This window comes from Lagenorhynchus albirostris, chromosome 6 (genome assembly GCF_949774975.1).
Source record: "Lagenorhynchus albirostris chromosome 6, mLagAlb1.1, whole genome shotgun sequence".
In the NCBI taxonomy this organism is placed as follows: domain Eukaryota; kingdom Metazoa; phylum Chordata; class Mammalia; order Artiodactyla; family Delphinidae; genus Lagenorhynchus; species Lagenorhynchus albirostris.
This window is the reverse complement of record NC_083100.1, coordinates 11,166,181-11,187,745: the sequence shown is the minus strand read 5'-3', so window position 1 is coordinate 11,187,745 and position 21,565 is coordinate 11,166,181. Positions and strand designations below refer to the sequence as shown.

The window sequence follows — 21,565 nt, the reverse complement described above, 5'->3', positions numbered from 1 at the left end:
CTAAAACTGTGTTACTGGGCTCCTGTCAGGAGTTGAGTCCTCTGATTCGTTTAGTTTCTGACTCATAGTAGAACTACATTTTCCCTTTCTGTATTTGGCTGAATAGATTATGTAAATGCTTATTATTAGGAAAAGTCCAACAATGACAGAAAATTAACTCCCCTAAACTAAACACTAAAAAAAAAAAAAAAAAAGAATGAAAGGAAAAGAAAAGGACATTAATGAGTCACATAAGTCTGACACTGAATATATATAATGATATTTTACTACAAGCTGAATGAGCTTCCACAGGTCTGATTCTCTGTCTCGGTTTTCTCATTTGTAAAATTAGAATAATAACAATACCTACTCACACACTTGTTGTGAGGATTAAATAAGTTGTTACATGTAAGGCATATAGAAGTGTGCCTATATGGTATGAATTCAGTCAATTTTAACTTTGTATGCTTCTGAAACTCTCCAAATATATACATAGTCTAAAACTATAACTATATAGTTATATATACAGATATAATACATATTTACTATATCTGTATATATAGTTTATTCTTTTCCTAGAATGTAATATACTTGAAAAAATGGCAGTGTTTCCATCTAGAACCATTGAAATTATATTAATAGACCTATAAAAGTTTAGAATTAATGTATGTTTCTAATGAAATAATTGAACCCTTGTTTTAATGACTCTCTTTATATGTCTAGATCAAGAGGCCTTAATTATATTTTATATTTTAAAAATTTAACTATAGTAACTTAAAAATTTTTTTGTTTGTATGGTGTGAATTTTTTCTTTCCCCCATCTCCCCCTTGAACCTTAGATGTCCTTGTATTTTAGATGTGTTTTCTATAAATAGAATATATTTGGAATCATTTATAATGATTCCATTTATAATTGGAATCCTGTCTGGCAATACCTTTTAGTATTTTACTTTTTTTTACTGGGTAATTTAACTTAAAATTGTTTGAATTTAATTTTTAGAAAATTATAAACGTTCACAAAAGTGGACAGAATAGTTTACAAATGCCTATTTATCCATCACCAGGCTTCATCAGTTACCAGCTCAGAGCCAATTTTGTCTCATCAATGCCCCAAGCACTTACCCTTTCCCCTCATAGATTAATTTGAATCCTGTATCATATAGCTTAATAAATATTTGTGCGTATCTTTAAAAATAAGGACTCACGAAAGCATAACCACAAACTACTATCACACCTAAAAACATTAATAATTCTTTAATATCTCTAGTCAGTGTTCAGATTTCCCTGATTAGTTTCTTGGTATGAATCAGGATTCAAATAAAATTCACACATGACAATTGATTGATAGATCCCGTAAGATACTATCAACTTCTTTTTCTTATCCCCTTGAATTTTATTTGTTGAAAAGAACCATGGCTTCCCAGATTCTGGTGTTTTTGAGTGATATCCCTGGATGTTATTTAATGAGTCCTTGTACCTCCTCTATTTTCTGTAAATTGGTAGTTCAGTCTAGGAGCTTGTTTATTATTTCTTACTACTATATTTTTCGTATTTTTTCATGCTCCTGAATTCTCCCCTCCTTTCTTGAATTCTTTAGGGTTATCATTTTTCCATAATATGTTGTATTCCTCTCTTCTGTATATAAATTATGTAATCTATTTCTTTTTTTAGTAGTTACACTTGACATATTCACCCTTAAACAAAGCGGGGGTGTATAAGAATGCTGGTGGTGGGAGTTGTCTGTCCTGGGCGCAGTCAGTAAGGGGGAGAATTGTCCGTAGAGAATTTAAAAGCAATAATAAAACTGATTAAAACTCTGTTTGTATTTTATTATTGCCATGATCCAGCAATTCCACACAATGATGCTGATAATTCTTTTAAAACCTTTGTTGGTCTGATTATGCTGTTTATTATTTCAGTTGATTTGCTTATGATATTTTATATCCTTATATGATTTTGGATTTTGTAATCATAAACTCATATTTAATGGAATTTCATCTGTGGAAATATTTTGATTCTTGTATTGAGGGACACTCTTCTAGAGAGCATCTGCTTTTAATACATATATGTGCCTGCAACCATTGCCAATCCGGACCACTTTTTAAAAAATATTTATTTATTTATTTATTTATTTATTTTTGGCTGCATTGGGTCCTCGTTGCTGAACACAGGCTTTCTCTAGTTGGGGCGAGGAGGGGCTACTCTTCGTTTTGGTGCGCAGGCTTCTCATTGGGGTGGCTTGTCTTTGTTGCAGAGCACGGGCTCTAGGCGCACGGGCTTCAGTAGTTGTGGCTCACGGGCTCTAGAGCGCAGGCTCAGTAGTTGTGGCACACGGGCTTAGTTGCTCCATGGCATGTGGGATCTTCCCGGACCAGGGCTCAAACCTGTGTTCCCCGCATTGGCAGGCAGATTCTTAACCACTACGCCACCAGGGAAGTCCCCAGACCACTTTAAACTAAATTCTCAGTTTAAAAAAGAAATTAGCTTGCAGGAATTGGGTTCTAGAATTATGTGAGTGCTGGCTTATGAAGACAAATTCTTAGAGTTAATTCTTCCAATTCCACCCAGATTAATCTTCTTTGTTAGGGTTTCCCCCCCCCCCTGTTTTATTCTATTTCACCAGTCACTGAGGATGTAGTCCTTTGGGGTGCCACTGAAGCCCAAACTCCAGGTCACTGGGAGAATCAGCAGATGCCTTGAGCACATGACAGACACAGTGCTTCCTTTTCTATCTGGTTTCCTATCCTGCTTTGGCCTCTGAGGAATTTTTCTTACTTATTACCAATTCAGACATTTATTTTAAAAAGTTAAATTTATATCCACAAGTTTTAGGTGTTTCGTAGTGTAAGGATTTTCCTGATATCTAGTCTGTTGTTGCTTTAATGGAAGTAAGCCTTTAATATTTTTAAAAACACTTGTTGAAATTTGTTTAAATGTCAAACATCACTCTTTTCTCCTTCTTCAAGTTCAATCCCTCAATCCTATTCCCCTGAAGATAACTGCATTGAGGCCATCTCCACGAGAATAGAAAGGTAAGAAAAAAGTTGTCCGAATGATCAGGGCCCAAACACGTTGGAAATCCATGTAAGTCATTGTTTTGTTTGATATTGAAAATCTGGCTTTCAACTTCAGCTATTCTTTGGGTTGACTCCAAAATAGCTTATGAAATAGTGAAGCCTAAGGCTGAGCAACTGTACCCATCACAGGTTTGGATTAATGGATGTGAAGTGAAAACACTCATCTGAGCTACCTGGGCTGGCAAGTATTACATGCTTTAAACACATCTGAAAATTTTCAGTTTTGGTGTATGTGAGGCTGCCCCAAATTTGAACACAACCCTATTTCATGCACTTAAAATAACAGCATCACTGCTCTACTTTCTGTGAGGTAATCTTTCTGTTTAGAGTGTCCCTCCCTTAATTAAGCCCTTTGGGGTTATAACTAAAAATCCATTTTCATGATCCTACTTTTATTTAATTTAGGGTAGACGAAGGCACCAGTTATCCTAGCTAGATAACCTAATGGAGTGTGTAATCAGGGTCCATCTGGCAGGTCCTAGAGTAGCTGAGTGCAATGGCTTTCTGCCAGGAGAGCTAGAAAGGATCATTTTGCATTCCCCAGGGAGGACAGGAAAGACAGAGCAGCACGGCACTGTGATTTTCATGACATCAAGTGACCACTTTGCACCACTACTCTTCTCTTCTTTTTCATGTGTGCTTCCCAAACTTGGTGGTAATGGGGTTTAGGAATGCTACCCCCAAATATGCATCTTGGCATACTAAATATTTTTTTTAGTAGGTTCTCATTAGTTATCTATTTTATACATAGTAGTGTATATATGTCAGTCCGAATCTCCCAATTCATCCCAACCCCCATTTTCCCCCCTCGGTGTCCATATGTTTGTTCCCTATGTCTGTGTCTCTATTTCTGCTTTGCAAATAGGTTCATCTGTACCATTTTTCTAAATTCCACATATATGCATTAATATACAATATTTGTTTTTCTCTATTTTTTTTTTTTTTTTTTTGCGGTACGCGGGCCTCTCACTGTTGTGGCCTCTCCCGTTGCGGAGCACAGGCTCCGGACGTGCAGGCTCAGCGGCCATGGCTCACGGGCCTAGCCGATCCGCGGCATGTGGGATCTTCCCAGACCGGGGCACGAACCTGTGTCCCCTGCATCGGCAGGCGGACTCTCAACCACTGCGCCACCAGGGAAGCCCCTCTAATATTTTTAATAGGAATTTGAGACACTGCAGGAAGGACTTTCTGACCTTCCCCTGAAGCAGGTCATTAGACCCTCATGTGAGAGGTGCCCTCCCTATACCCAGAGGAAAGGAGCATCCTTACCTCCAAAGACAAAGGGACACAGAAAGGAACCTGAATAAGCAGGCTATGCTAAGTTTCCCCCAGTTTACTACTCTTAGCTCATATCCTTTCTGTCCTATCACATTTTTTTCATGACTTTCCAGTTTTCATCAAATCTAAGATAAACACACACAGGTTTAGGTATTTCTCTGGGTCTTCATTTCCTTATGAAGGCTCCTGTGGCACATAAAACTTAGATCAAATAAATGTGTATGCTTTTCTCTTGTTAATCTGTCTTTTGATACAGAGACCCAGCTAAGAACCAAACACGGTAGGAGGAAAAAATATTCTTCTAAAATTACAGACTTGCTTTTCATATCTTAAGCCTCCAGACCATCCAGGGAGGAGGAGGGCGAAGGCAATGAGATTCGTGAATGAGAGGAGGTCCTAACTGTCAACTCCCTCAGTCGGGAAGAAACGGATGTTCACCCAATCTGTTCCCCATTCAAAAGAGTATCTTTGCAAGTTGGAGGGTGGAAGGATGTGTGTGTGTGTGTGTGTGTGTGTGTGTGTGTGTGTGTGTGTGTGTGTGTGTGTGTGTGTGAGAGAGAGAGAGAGAGAGACAGAGACAGAGATAGAGACAGAGAGAGGTGGAGAGAGAGAGTAACAGGCAACCAATTTGTCAATAGCTGGGTGTTTGGTGTGAAACTAGTGAGGTGTTATTACTTCATTTACTTAGCTAAAGGGTTATCTGAAGAAGTTAACCTTTATTGAGAGGTTGTGTGGTTATTCACCCACTTCCTCTAACACCCCGTGCCCCACCCCCCATATTTTAGACTGAGGAATTTCATCTATTAAAAATAAGATTCCCCCCAGGAAATTATGTTATATCATCTATATATCACAACATATTCTTATGCTTTTAGTAAAGATAGAGACTTTACAGTTACCACTCCTTGCCTAATTGGCTGTGTATTTAAAGATTATTATTAAATTACTCCTTAACTCTTTCTAGATGAGGTAAAAAGATTCTTTTAGCTTTTCTCATGGGCCTTTTTTCCCCCTAGCTTTTCAGTAATCTTTGAAGATGTGCTTGAATCATCTTTTTAAGCTCTTCATGGCTTTTTTAAAATTGCAAAATTCATAAATAGCCTATGTTGCCATAACGGTTTGAGAAATGCTGAGAAAATAGAATTACTTTAGGATGTTTCAATGCAGTCTTCTCTCCGATAAATCTCTGTGTCATGTGGAAAATGCTGACGTGGTACTTTCTATTTTTTTTAGATTCCAATCTTTTAAAATGGCATTACATTAAAGAGCTCATGGGATGTCATAAGTGCATAATCAATGATAAATGAACGTTTATGATGGAGATTAGGGAGTTATTAATCAATATATCTTTACAGTCTTGGCACTTAGAAGTTTAATTCAAGCATATTTAATTAGATTCCTACCAAAAATCAATTTTGAAGAAGTTTGCTTTTCAAAACCAGGGATTTGCAATAACACATTTTTGTCTAGGGAAATATTTTATTGAAATAGGATTTATCTTCTATTATGCCTTTGGATTGTGTGTTTTTTTGCTTACTCTGCTCTGGCCCCTGGGTAAACAAGTCCTTTCTTTGGGAGCTGAGGTTTAAAACAATTTTCAATGAAAGAACCTCAATGAAAGTTATTCCTAGTGCTGAGGATGTTGGCAGAAACTAGAAGAGAAAATATAGAAATACAAAGAAAGATCTTGGAGAAGTTTCTTAAATCTAGATTTCCCTTGGTTGAGAAGTTAAAAAGATGAAAAATCTTGTATCATCAGGGGAAACAAGATGAAGCTTGACTTTTTCTGCCAAATTTAATTTTTTTCTGAGTCTTTGATATTTGCATGAACTCCCCAGAAAGGTCAAAATGATTTGCCGGCAAAGCAGACATTGAAATCAGGTTATACAAAATAGCAGCAGAAGGAGGATAGACAGGTTGATGGATAATTTTCATCTCAAGTTCTATTTTGCCTACTTCAGTCATAGGAATATATTCGTTTCAAATTAAGACACAGTGGGTTTGTGTAAAAAAAAAAGGAACTATCTGGAGATGATTAATGTAAAAGTCCTTAGAAAAAATAAGTACATCCTAACAGTGTGACTAATGTGAATATTTGTTCAATTAGGAGAAGAGAGAAACACACCCATGTATTGAATACACTATGGGCCAGGAATCATGTGTTTAACAGGCTGGTATTCCGTCTCTGTAAAACTTCATGAAGTAGGTGTTATATTCTCCATTTTATTGATGATAAACTTAAATATTAAAAAAGGTGAGGAATTGCATGAGGAGTACAGATGAAACAAGATTGACCACAAAATGATCATTGTTAAAGTTGGGTGAAGTTGCACTACACTATTCTACTTTTTAAAGTGTATTTGAAATTTTCCAAAATTAGAAGTTTTAAAATAGTTACTAATAAACTTGAATATTCAAAGCTATATTTTTCTGATTTTAAGCTTGTATTCTCTCCATCACACACTTAATAATTTCTGAAAAACAGGGGAGAGAATTGCAAGCCAGATAATAAATCGGGAATTCAAATTTAATTTTAGAGAGTAAAAACTGCTTGCTTTATTATCTCAGAAAGTACTGAATCTATATGAGTCTTAGTTTTAATATTTACTAAATGCAGATATCCTTCCTTCTATTGAACAAGTGGGAGGTTAAAATAGATTTTTTAAATATCCCGGTGTTATTTTATTTAATTGTGTTTTGTGAAATGATTTCTTTTTTTTGTTTTCAAAGAAGATAGTTCAATATTCTAAATATTTTGTATTACATATTTATAGAGATATGTAAAATTGACCATTTTGTTCATGAGATTGAGTAGGCTTATGGAATTTGTGAACTAAGCTTTAATGAGAATGAACTTTAGCCAAAGCAAGGAAAAACCTTTAGCTGTGGGAAATGGGAAACACTTAGATGGGAATGACTTTATGGTCCTATTTTAGGTAGTTCCTTCATTCTTCCACCTGTTTAATAAAAAGGTCATCTGTTTAATGAAAAAGTTTCTTAAGAAATAGAATGCATCTTAACTACATTATATTTCTATTTCTCAATACAGAATTAATCCATCTGAAGACACTATGAGAAATGGAAGAAGCCAGAAACAAAAGGCTATATACTATTATAATTCCATTTCTATGACTTTCTAAAATGACAAAGCTATAGGGATAGAAAACTGATCAGTAGGCTGGGGAGGGTGGTTGAAAGAGGAGACTGACGAAAAAGGGGCATGGAGAACTGTTTGGGGTGAAGGAACTGTTCTTGATTTTCACTGTGGTGGTGACTACACAGTTGTATCTTTGCTCAGATTAATAGAACTGTACATAAATTTATTTATGTGTAAATTTATTTTATGTAAATTATGTCTCAATAAATCTGATTGTAAAAATATATATATATTTAAAGATATGCCTCTGTGTCAGTGCAGGCACAGAAGCAATGCACTTACCTCAATGTGGGCTGGAAGCCCTGGTCCCTGGTTGTCAATCACGGCCACAGTCAGGATGGTTTGGGTCAGCAAGGCAATGAAGGCGTTGACTCCCAACACCAGGGCAGAGGGTTCCATGCTGAGATTAATGGCGATCTGAAATCTGACATCGTACAAATGGGAAGAGTTTTGAAAGAGCACATATGTGGGCTTTTAAATACAGAGCAGTAAATCGAGTTGCTCTGCTCAGGAAGCCAAGGCTTTTGTTGCCATTTTTTTGCTAAAAGCTCTTTTAGCAGAGAAGAAGGAAAGGACAAATGGAATAGTGAAATGTTGCCTTTTAGCATTACATGGGGGGATGTGATAGATTATGATAAGAATTTAAAACTAGTTAACCTGTTCTAAAATTAAGCCAAATATTCCAACTACTCTGCAACTAGAGGATATTGAACATTATGTGATGTAGATGAGGTTCAGAGGTCACCTTTTTTTTTTTTAACATCTTTATTGGAGTATAATTGCTTTACAATGGTGTGCTAGTTTCTGCTGTACAACAAAGTGAATCAGCTATATGTATACATATATCCCCATATCCCCTCCCTCTTGCGTCTCCCTCCCTCCCACCCTATCCCACCCCTCTAGGTGGTCACAAAGCACTGAGCTGATCTCCCTGTGTTATGCAGCTGCTTCCCACTAGCTATCTATTTTACATTTGGCAGTGTGTATATGTCAATGCTACTCTCTCACTTTGTCCCAGCTTACCCTCCCCCTCCCCCTGTTCTCAAGTCCATTCTCTACATCTGTGTCTTTATTCCTGTCCTGCCCCTAGGTTTATCAGAACCATTTTTTTATTTTTAGATTCCATATATATGTGTTAGCATGTGGTATTTTTCTCTTTCTGACTTACTTCACTCTGTATGACAGGCTCCATCCACTTCACTACAAATAACTCAATTTCGTTTCGTTTTATGGCTGAATAATATTCCATTGTATATATGTGCCACATCTTCTTTATCCATTCATCTATCGATGGACACTTAGGTTGTGTCCGTGTCCTGGCTATTGTAAATGGTGCTGCAATGAACATTGTGGTACATGTCTCTTTATGAGTTATGGTTTTCTCAGGGTATATGCCTAGTAGTGGAATTGCTGAGTCATATGGTAGTTCTGTTTTTAGTTTTTTAAGGAGCCTCCATACTGTTCCCCATAGTGACGGTATCAGTTTACATTCCCACCACTTTTTTTTTTTCTTTTTTTTTTTCCCACCACTTTTTAAAGGAGCTGTATCAGTGAGTGAAAACACAGGTCCATTGATGAACTTGCACTTATTTGGAGATTGTTCACTGGATCACTGATTGTCTAAATTAGCAGTTTCAGAGTCTAATAGGTGAATTTTTCTCTGGAAAAGTCACAAATTATTTCCTTTCACAGGTGATAATATCTGGCAGTTAATTCATTTTAAATAATCTTACTGGTTTTTAAATTTAGTCAGGCCAAGCTAACATATACCAACTAGAATTCTTCCATGCAATTTACTCAAACATTTGTAACTTGAATCTCTTTAAAAACATATAAAACCAAATGAGAAGTTTTAACTACTTTTATATCCCTTCCAAAATCCTCACATTAAAAACAAATGCAAGCTATTTACAATAGCCAGGACATGGAAGAAGCCTAGGTGTCCATGGACAGATGAATGGATAAAGGAGATGTGGTACATATATACAATGGAATATTACTCAGCCATAAAAAGAAACGAAACTGAGTTATTTGTAGTGAGGTGGATGGACCTAGAGTCTGTCATACAGAGTGAAGTAAGTCAGAAAGAGAAAAACAAATACCGTATGCTAACACATGTATTTAGAATCTAAAAAAAAAAAAAAAAGGTTCTGATGAACCTAGGGGCAGGACAAGAATAAAGACGTAGACGTAGAGAACGGGCTTGAGGACATGGGGAAGGGGAAGGGTAAGCTGGGACGAAGTGAGAGAGTGGCATGGACATATATACACTACCAAGTGTAAAATAGAGAGCTAGTGGGAAGCAGCCGCATAGCACAGGGAGATCAGCTCTGTGCTTTGTGACCACCTAGAGGGGTGGGATAGGGAGGGTGGGAGGGAGACTCAAGAGGGAGGGGATATGGGGATATATGTATACATATAGCTGATTCACTGTTATACAGCAGAAACTAACACAACATTGTAAAGCAATTACAGTCCATTAAAGATGTATAAAATATATATATATATATTTTAAAAAAACAACAAATGCAAGCATTTAAAAATTATGTGATTCAGTGAAAATGCACTACTTCAGGGTAAAGAATTACCAACTAAACATAACTAAAACCAAAAATAACCCTAGGTCCCACAAAGAGAACAGAACAGGTGGTCCAAATGAGCCTTATAATTTCAGGTATTTCTTGTTAAGCTAAAAATTTTTCCCTTGAACAAATGTTATACTAGATTGATGTTTTGAAACCTAGATTAAATCAAATGGCAGATTCCCATTTAGTGTGTAAATTATTCCAGGCTGGAATGTTGATTTAATTTGTACAGATGCTTAAACAGCTTGTCAGTGATGACTTGGTTTTGGATAAGACCTATGCACATGGTGGTTTCGGATGAAACCACAATTCTGATGGCAGACTGAGAGTGGCATTGACTACTAAGATTTCTCAGTCTAAACCCAGAAATTACTTTCCCAGGTACCTGAAATTACATGTAATCATATTATCTAAGACCTTATTTCAGAATTCCTGCTGGGTCATTTCTCAATGGCATCCACTTGTTCACTCTGGAGCCATAAAGCTACCATGCAGAGCACATGGCCCCAGCTAGTAAGTTCTTTGGAAGAGAACTGTATTCATGTTCTTTTGTTAGGCATTTAACACTAAATACAAGTGAGCCTTTGGGATAGTCTATAATTTAAAAGATAGAACCACCTTGAAATTTTATTTAATTGTTTATGCCCCATGTAGTATGGAATCATGGGATTGGCATTTACCAGCTTACCGTGTAACCTAAAGGAAAGTAATAGGAACACTTTCTAAAGCATTAAAGAACATTAATTTGTACCTATATGAAAATAGAATGGTTAAATTAAAAAAAATTCAATAGCCCAAAGTTTTTAAAATATTTTATTCGTTTTTTTTTTTTCTCTAGAAAGGCTGGTCAAGTGCTCGCCATAGAGCAAGGACCAGGATAAGTACCGGGTGTATAATCATGAACAAGCGTGACACTATCCTCACAGAGCTTGCACTCCATCAGAGAGTAAGTAATTGGTACTAGATAACTGTTTTGTCTAATATTTAATTAAATTTATCAGTTTCTGTAGCATGAAAAAGAAATAGGAATAAATATATTTTTATAGAAGAATCAATCATTTTATGTGAACATTTTATATCACATGATGGTTGAAACCATGGTCAATAATTTTTAGAATTTCTTCCAAACCTCAACACTAACCTTTTGCATTATAGATACATTTACCCCACACTTGTTAAGTTTATTTTAAAATTTGCCTAGAAGTTAGAGTAGTAATTAGATATGAGTGAATTTACAGAGATTGGATCTTGAAGAGATATTAGCACTCCCATGTTCATTATAACACTATTCACAATAACCAAAATATGGGAACAACCTGAATGTCCATTGATGGATTAATGGATAAAAACATGTAGTACATACATGCACTGGGATATTATTCAGCCTTTAAAAAAGAAAGAAATTCTGCAATATTGGACAACATGGATGAACCTTGAAGACATTACACTAAGTGAAATAAGCCACTGACAGAAGGACAAATACTGCCTGATTCCATTATTACAAGGTATCTAAAATATAAAATTCATAGAAACAAAGAATATAGTGGTGGTTTCTAAGGGCTGGGTAGAGAGGAAAATGAGGAATTGCTAATCAACCTGTATAATTGTGTATATTTCAGTAATGCAACATGAATAAGTTCTAGAGATCAGATGTACAACATTGTGCCTATAGGTAACCATACTGTATTGTACACTGAAAAATCTGTTAAGAGGATAGATCTCATGTTACGTGTTCATACCAAGAAAGAAAAGGGAGGCACTATGAACGAAAAAAATCAATAAAATGATTCTGTTAAATAAATAAATGGAATACCAAAAAGATAAAAAATCAAAACCTGAAAAATATATCACTGTTTATTAATTGTGAGAACTCTGATTTTTTTTTGCCTGATTAATAATTTTAAGTCCCAAGAGAAAGTTCGTTAAAATAGGAATATAGTTCCATTGTCTCTTATACAAAGCATTAAATATAACAATGCAAAATGCTATTTAGAGGAACTGGAAGAATAAAGAAAGAAACATATTTTGTTGCTTGAGATTTAGATGGTTAAAGAAAGAAATGATACATACATAAGCTGCTATAGTTATAAGAAGCATGTAACTTGAGTTGAATATCAAAGACCAGCAGAGCACACCCAGCTATTAGCTGTGGACGCATGAGAAATAGAGATCGTGCATCAGCTGCAGAGAAGATTCCCAAAGCCAAGATTCCCAAAGCCACTCTCCCAGAAGATTCTAGTTGACGTTTACATGGCCCACTGCCATGTACCCCTGAAAAGAGAGGAAACCCCAATCATCCTGTTATTCTATGCATAATAAAGTAGTGTACTGTTTTGCTAAAATCTACATTGCATAAGCACTGAAGCATTTCCAGGCTATGGTAAATAAGGTTGACTTATTGTGAACTTTGATTGAATGAAAAATCACTTGATCCAGCTCTGCAAACTGTACATATCTTTTTTCTCTCAGCGTTTGAAATAGACCAACTATGTTTGGGTTTCCAAAAATCATAGACTGCAAAGGACCCCTAGAGGTCACTTTTTCTTTCCTCTTCCCTTTGCAGAAGGTAAAACTCAGGCTCAGAAGCCTGGTGTCAAACAAAAGCAAATCCAGACGTCGACAGGGAGAGGCTTATTTATAAGAAAAACGATTGGAATCTGGAGAATGCTGCAATTGCCCAAATCTGAAAGTATCTTAAAATCAAACTGAAAAATGTTTTTGTTTTAAAAGATAACCTTTGCTATTGGGCAAGCAGAGATATACAGGATCTTTGGAGGGGAAGTTGGACAAGCAAGGGGAAGTGACCAATAGAGTCTGACAGGAAAGTGTTCCTCTGTGGTCAGCCAGTTCCCAGGAGAAACAGATAAGGCAGGGGGTGGAGGCCTGTAGGAAAGCGAGGAGCCTGACTGAAATTTGGTCAAGACAAGGCGATAGGTAAGAAATGGGCAATTGTTAACCCTTGGTGACCGAGTGAGGTACCAAGTTCGTCAACACAAACACTAGCTCTTTCTAGCACACCCTTTCTCTGTGCCATGTAAGGATGCTCTAGTAAGAACGGCCTCTCTCTTTGTCCTTGTCTCTGTTTTTCTCTTTCTTCTCTGTAACATTGTTTAAAAATTTTTTCAAGGTCCCTGACAGATACCAAACTTCCTTTCCAGAATTCTTTCTACACACTTCTTCCCCATTTGTGTGTTTGTTCATTCCCTTCTTTATATGGTCATTCATTGACTTACTTGCCCACCAAGCATTTTTGAGCTTCTCTGTGGGAAAACATGGTAGTAAACTATGGATCCTTGCTCTTGAAAATAATACACCCTACTGAAGAAATGAGACAAATAAGTTTGTAGTTTTTTTAAAGAAAAATGTTTTTTTGAAGTATAGTTGAATTACAATGTTGTGTTAATTTCTGCTGTACAACAAAGTGACTCAAATATACATATATATATTCTTTTTCATATTCTTTTCCATTATGGTTTATTACAGGATATTGAATGTAGTTCCCTGTGCTCTACAGCAGCACATTGTTGTTTACCCATTCTATATATAATAGTTTGCATCTGCTAATCCCAAACTCCCCAATCCATCCCTCCCCCACCTTTCCTCCCCCTTGGCAACCACAAGTCTGTTCTCTGTGTCTGCGAGTTTGTTTCTGTTTTGTAGATAAGTTCATTTGAGTCATATTTTAGATTCCCCATATAAGTGATATCATATGGCAATAAATTTGTAGGTTTTTTTTTTTTTTTGCGGTACGCCGGCCTCTCACTGTTCCGGCCTCTCCCGTTGCGGAGCACAGGCTCCGGACGCGCAGGCTCAGCGGCCATGGCTCACGGGCCCAGTCGCTCCACGGCATGTGGGATCTTCCCGGACCGGGGTGTCCCCTGCATCGGCAGGCGGACTCTCAACCACTGTGCCACCAGGGAAGCCCAATTTGTGGTTTTAATAGAGTGTGACAAAGATTGTAAAAGTTCTGATCCTAACTCAAATCGAACGTAACCCTAACCCAGTGGTTCTCACCAGGGGTGTTTTTGCCTCCAGGGGACAGATGGCAATATTCGAAGACATTTTTAGTTGTCATGACTGGGGGAGGGGCTGACTACTGGGATCTAGTGGGCTGGAGACTGGAGATTCTGCTGAACATCCTATAATGCACAGGACAGGCCCCATGACAAAGAATTACCCTGCCCAAAATGTCAACAGTGTGAGGATGAGAAACCCTGACCCAAGCCCTGATCCAACTAATGGAGTGCTTGGGAGCATATGCGGCCACAGGACAAGCCATTTTATAATGTGCATAATATAGACAAACTTCCAGTGTGTTCCCACAATGTGCTGGGAGCTAAGCAGCCAATTGTCAGATTTCTTACTACCCTCAGCTTTCTTTCTTAAAGACATAGTTTAATTTGCGTGAGGCCTTAGGTCAGCAACCCAATCCTACCTCACCTGGTTTTGCCTAAAAATTTGACACTAAGTAAGGTCTTCACTATCACCAAGAGACTAAAGACTACTTGTGTTTAAAGGGCTTGTCAAGAATACATTTTATGAAAATTTTATCTTTTCTGCACATTACCTGGAGAGAAGAGGAATTTTTCCTGCTTCTCCCCAGGAGCAAGTACTTACAGAGGAAATAAGTGAAGGGGAACCAATTCCTAGAACAGTTTTCTAGGAGTCAAAATAGAATTTCCAGAAAGGGAAACGAGAAGAATATGAGCTCAACAATGGACCCTGATATGTTCAATAAATACGTGGGTGTGGAACACCCCAACTTCAAACGTAAGTATCTTCAAAGTCTTATTTGATGTGAAGGCTTTGTTTCATCAGGAAGATCCGTGTGCATTGTTGGGTTAACTTCAAAGATGGCTCTGGGCTCTGCCTTCTGACGGTGGAGTATTAACTTCTGCATCAGCCCATCTTCCCTCTCTCTCTGCAGTTCCCTCCTTTTGGAAAAGTGTTTCAAATTTCACAAAATATGTTCTGGGAAAAAGGAAGAGTGCTTGGACATGCATCTAAAAAACCCCAAAGACTGTAGCTTCTCAGCTGGGAGGGAAGTTTTGCCAAAACAGAAAGCCCAGGAAGGGTTGAAGGGTGACTCCTGTAGCAGAAGCTGGATACCCTCCATCCCCTAGAGACCTTCTCAAGGCTTCTCCAGGCCACTCAGTCTCCCTGCCTTCTTCCTACTGGACAAGATGCAATATCAGAAATCTGTAGTAAATAAGGATGAAACAGACACATACCAGCCAACTCAAGGAAAAGCCATAAATGCTCAGGGACACCATATCCTCTCAGAGGGCCTTTCCCTTTCCAGAAGGCTCTTTGTCCTCTGCTGCCATTTTCACCAAAATCAAGGATTACTGTTTATTTGTTAAGGGTGACTATGTCCTCAGTTCTTACTAATGACAATTGAATGAAAGTATTATATGCATGAAAGGCCAGAGAGAAAATTATATGGGATAATACAGTAACTTGGTTGTGGAGAGACGATTGGATGGAGGGTTGTTAGAATCCGGTCTGGATGTACTTTTATTCTAGCAGATAATTGGATATGGGAGGGAATGGGGTAAATGGGTATGGAAAATAGTCTTCATAGAAGGCAACAAACTTTGGCAAATCCCCACATGTATAGTTAAGGAAAGATACAGATATTTAAGTTGTCTCAACTGGAAAACTTTGAAGTGATAAGACAGATTCTAGAGCAGTAACTTTCAAACCTCTTTGACTAAAGCCTGAGAAAGAAATATCTTCTATATGTTGACCAGTACATATATATGTGTGTGTAAACTAATTTTCACAGAACAGAATTTATCCTTACAGACTGATACGCTCTCTATTCTATTCCATTCTATTCTGGTTAGAAATCCACTAAACTGATTTCAAGATCTGTATGCTATAAAGGGCCAGAGAGTAAACATTTCAGGCTGGTGGGCCACATATCTTTCTTTGTTTTTATTTGGTTGTTTGGCGGGATCTAGTTATTTATTTATGTATTTATTTTTTATGTATTTATTTTTTAAAACCCTTGTCATATATTCTTTTTTCCCCCTTACAATGTTTTAAAAATGTAAAAACTATTAGCTCTGGTAGCCCGTGGGCCATCATTTACCCACCTCATATTAGTGGTTTGCAAATCACAGTTTAAAGACTAGAGTTACTAAAAGGTTAGAGAGAGGAAAGAGTTTTGATAGTTTGACTTTGAACCACCCAACTCGCCATGGCCAAACCATGTTTGACCAGTGGGACACCAATGTGCAGCCCTTGTTTTTAGGAATGAGTGAAACTCTATCTTCCATGTATAGCTTCATCAAAGCCTTTTGTTATATTGTTTCTTTTAAATTTTGTGACAATAACTCGTTTCTTTTTCAAAGTATCTGGTATTCAATGTTGAAATCACTACAACAAGATTATCCAATAATACAATTTGAAAGAATACATTTCTTGCACAATGATAAGATATAACTACACATACCCCTAAAGATAAACTATAGCTACCCCCAAAGTTTGCAAGGGCTTCCACTGCTCCATTATATATTGTGGAACTCTGGGACAGTGCCTTGTAATCTCACAGGATTTGAACATAGTTTAAAACCTGGCTAAAACCTGCTGTAGAAAAAGCCCACCATAGGGACCAGTAAAAAATATGTGTTGAGGAGCTTCCCTGGTGGCGCAGTGGTTGAGAGTCTGCCTGCCGATGCAGGGGACATGGGTTCGTGCCCCTGTCCGGGAAGATCCCACATGCCGCGGAGCGGCTGGGCGCATGAGCCATGGCCGCTGGGCCTGTGCGTCCGGAGCCTGTGCTCCACAACGGAAGAGACCACAACAGTGAGAGGCCCGTGTACTGAAAAAAAAAAAAAAAATATGTGTTGAGGAGTAACACTCCTTCAAGTCCTAGAACTACTGCAGAAACTCTCAAAGCTACACTTTCTGGCTTTGGGCTGCTCAACTAGCCATCATCCAGGTCCCCTGAAATAGTGATTTGTTCTTGGCAGACTTGTTTGTGATCCTTTTGAGGTTCCTCTAAGACAGCATCCTTTCCTGATGGCTTTGGAGGACCTTCTTTGCTGGGTTTTGCATGGAAAAAACATGCTCTTCTTAGGCATCGGTAGGAAAAGTGAGAAAAGGAAGGTCATGGAGACAGAGGCCAAGGATATGACGTTGAGGTAAAAGTACGATAGGCTGGCCAGGGATACCAAGAGTTGGGCCAGCGCTGAGGCCGCCATGTAGGCCACCAGCGTGGCACTCCTGCAGTAGCCACTCACTTTCTGATAATGCTCTGGGCTGACCACGCTGTAAATGTAGGCATAGTAGGCCACCTCGGTGGCAGTGACCATCCCATAGAAGAACTCTACGACCTGCATGGTCTTCACTCCTTGGCCAAACAAGAGCAGCAGCCAGGTAATGATGAAGCTGATCCCTTGTAGGTTGATGGCTGGCTTGTACTGGATGTGATCGGTGAGATTAAACAGCGGGAACAGCAGCAGGTAAGAATACAAAGTGAAAGACGTCTTTTGTGATCTATAAGAACAAATGGGCAGGACGTGAGGACGAAACCCCAGGAAGAGAAATGTGCCATGGCTGTCTGACATATGCATTATCCGGATGGAGTGTATCAATCCGAGGACGCATTGCTTGGCCTCTGCCAAAGTGGGTCCACTTTGTTACCTCACATGCATTTCTGACAGTATAATGAAAAGCAAAGGAAAACTGAGATTCAAGGAAACAAACTGCAACGATGATAGATGTTCATCACATGTGGATTTATTCCTCCAGGTATAAAGAAAGGCAGCTATTGCTCTTAGTTGTTATCTGCTTCTTACATTTTAACATGTAATTTGATCTGCATAAGCTATGGAGGCTGGCAAAAGAGTCCACGATGCATACATTCATCTTTCACACTGCATGGTGTTTCCAGGGCAATTCAGGGCTGCTCAGGTACTGTTGCCTGTGAACACTTAATAGTTTACTCTTCTTCAAAGTCAGAAACACAAGGGTAAAAAGGAGGTTTCAGTCCTGAAGAACCTGAACATCTTCACCTTTGATCTGCATCAGTGTGCAAGGACAGACCATCGAGATACCACCGTGGTGATCACGCAAATATAAAACAAATGGTCAGTTCAAGATCGAGAGTCAAAGAAAGAAATATGTTTGTGTATCTTGCTCTTCCACATTCTTGGCCTTATTTTACTGGGCTGCGATGGAGGAGCCGTGAGAAATTGCTTAGTAGCTCTCTTGCTTAAGTCAATTTGGGTCACAGTTTCCCACAGAACACTGGCTGTATTAGCAAATTATCTGACCCCATCAATAGCACATGATTATTTCAATTTCCATAAGAGTAATGTATAGTGGAGGGGAGATGACGTAGAGGAGGTTGGGGTAGACCCTCTCAAATCTCAGTGTCTCTCAGACCTCTGAAATAAACCCACTGATTTACTAAGCCTGAGAATGTCCTTTGTTTTGACAGAAGCTGTGTCCTCACCTCTTGAGTTCCCCGGTAGACTTTTTTTTTTAATTAATTAATTTAATTTATTTACTTTTGGCTGTGTTGGGTTTTCGTTGCTGCACGTGGGCTTTCTCCAGTTGGGGTGTGCGGGCTTCTCATTTTGGTGCCTTCTCCTGTGGCGGAGCACAGGCTCTAGGTGCGCGGGCTTCGGTAGTTGTGGCACTCGGGCTCAGTAGGTGTGGTGCAGGGGCTTAGTTGCTCTACAGCATGTGGGATCTTCCCGGACCAGGGCTCGAACCCATGTCCCCTGCATTGGCAGGCGAATTCTCAACCACTGCACCGCCAGGGCAGCCCTCCCCGGTAGACTTTTGTCTAAGTGTTCTTAAAGTTTGGTAGAATGTTATTCTTCCTCTTTCTGGCCTTTAGGTGTAATTACCAACCTGGGAAAAGCTGCATTCCAGATCAGCTTTTTATGACAGTCTGGAGTCTAAGTTTGGAATCTAAATTTAGCTGAGATATCTCCCAGCTAAACCAGTTTGCAGTTAACGGCATTCAAAGTTGACATGTACTTGTGTTTGGTGTGAGGAAGAAATGGTGGATTGGGTTAGGGGGCGAGGTTTCCTTGGTGTGGGGTGGGGGGATGCGGATGGTGGCTCGGCAGGGCAAGGAAGCAAAGGGAGATAAAACTGTCATGCCCCGTTTGCTGAATCACCAGGATGTAAATCAGATGGTAGTGATTTTTTTTTTCCCCCTAAAGAAAAGTGAACTGATTGAGTTCCTTGTCTGATTTTTTTTTTTTTTTTTTTTTTTGCGGTACGCGGGCCTCTCACTGTTGTGGCCTCTCCCGTTGCGGAGCACAGGCTCCGGACGTGCAGGCTCAGCGGCCATGGCTCACGGGCCTAGCCGCTCCGTGGCATGTGGGATCTTCCCGGACCGGGGCACGAACCCGTGTCCCCTGCATCGGCAGGCGGACTCTCAACCACTGCGCCACCAGGGAAGCCCTGTCTGATCGTTTTATTGCTCAATGGTTCAAAGCAGTGGTTCTCAAATTTCAGCATAGCTCAGATTTACCTGGGGGGATGGCTAAAAACAGATATTCAGATTCAACAGACCTTGGGTGGGGCTTAAGAACTTATATTTCCAACAACTTGCCACATGATGCTGATGTACTGGTCCGAGGACGATACTTTGAGATCCACTGACTAATGGGCTTCTTGAGATTAGATCCTATCACCTGACAGTTAAAACTGCCTTAATGTTTGCAAATAAAGAGGGGAAAATCTTCAGAGGATTTCTCACATGGTTTTCCAGTAACTTCTTCCCCTCTAAATCTTACACTATCTTCTGAGACTTGTGCTCATAACTAAGAATGACTTTATTTTAGGTTAATGATAATAAGCAATGAAGTCCTCAAGTATTATTTTTTTATAACTGAAACATTAAAGTTGTTCTGCACCCACCCTATTTTTGTTGTAGCTTGAGTTTATAGTCTTACATGACAAATACATGAAAATCATTCAGGCCCATTTGTTCACATTTGAGATGTAGGACGTGCTGATACTTTGCTCCTACCCAAGGCTTTAGACATTGGTTCTAACTGGACTTAAATCTAAGATCAGCGTGGTAGCTAACTTACCACACTGAGGCTTATATTTTCTTCCGGTCCTGCTGAGTAAAATATGACAAATGGTTCTGATAATGTCATCATTGAGAAAAATCCAAATAAGCAGAGAATGATTGGAGGAGAAACCCAGGAATGGCTTGGTGACGTTGGGCACCAGTTCAAGGATGGTTAAACCACTGCAGAAAGAAGAGGAAAGCAGGTAAGAAGAGTGGTCATCAATCTAATTGACTTCTTTTCATGAAACTTGCGTTCTCTTCCCCATGCTCCATTGTGACAGTGAGAATGTATCACAGGTCAAAACACAAAACTTGAGTCTTTTCTTTTGGATTTCTTGGTCTAAAGAGAAAACTAATGATTATTGGAAGACACTGTAGTAAGGGATTAAATTTCATCTCAGATGGAATGATGGGGTCGCTGATAGAAAAGTACTCTCAAGCTTTGCCTGAGTAAGTCACACCCTCCTTTTGTCTTTTATGGTAGAAAACAATCAGGAAATTTCTCCTGAGGCAGAAATCATGGACAGAAGATAAGATTGGTAGAATGTAGGTAGAAAAGAGAGTTTCCAACAGACATAATTGCTAAGCAAAAACATCTACTTTGTGTCCCACCCCCCCATCAAGAGGTTATTAACATGTAGCTGTTGATAAACTGGAAATTCATTTTACTGAGTATTTAGAAGTGGTGAATACAATGGCCTTTGGGAAGTAAGGATTTATAAAGCAGTTAGACCCCTTGCTTTTTCTAAGTACAGTCGTCCCTCGGTATCCCTGGGGCATTGGTTCGGGGTGGGGGGCAGGGTGGGACGCGGATACAGGTGCTCAAGTCCCTTATATAAAATGGCACAGTTCAGTCAACGCTCGGTATGGATCTGAGGTTAGTTGAATTCAGGGATGTGGAACCCGCAGATGCTGAGGGCCGACTGTATCAAACTCAAAGTGAACATTGATTTTGATTTAGTGTAAGAAGCCTTAATTAATTTTAGCTGTCATCCATTGAGGTGAATTGATTTGTTTTTAATACCTGTTTTCAGAAGAAGAATTATCCCGCCATCTAGATAATATCATGTCATGGGTAAAATGAAAACACAACACTTAGAAGTATTTTGGGGAGTTGATATTTAGCCTGTGCCCTGTTCCTATTTTTTTTTTCCATTTATGTTGCTAATACTGAAAAGTGAGAACTTATGTTCTGGATGATAAGCCTTAAGGTTGGCTGACAAAAAGGAAAGCCGTGGGCATCCGTTAAGAAAGGCAATACATAGCTCCAGGCGAAATCTCACTCACTTGGTCATTGACTGGGTTTTCCTCTCTGAAGCCTCCTGACTCTTGCCTGCTTTTCTCCCTCCTTTACTCTGTGTCTCATCTCGGTTACAGCCCTGGGCAAGACATAACGGCACAGCAGTCAAAGACAGGGCTCTAGAGTCAATTAGGTCCA

At 38.9% G+C, this 21,565-nt stretch overlaps 1 pseudogene; it reads right to left on the bottom strand.

The window, feature by feature from the left end:
- Positions 1-20,287, bottom strand: LOC132522260 (thiamine transporter 2-like; annotated as a pseudogene).
- Between the last annotated feature and the right edge of the window lie 1,278 nt (positions 20,288-21,565).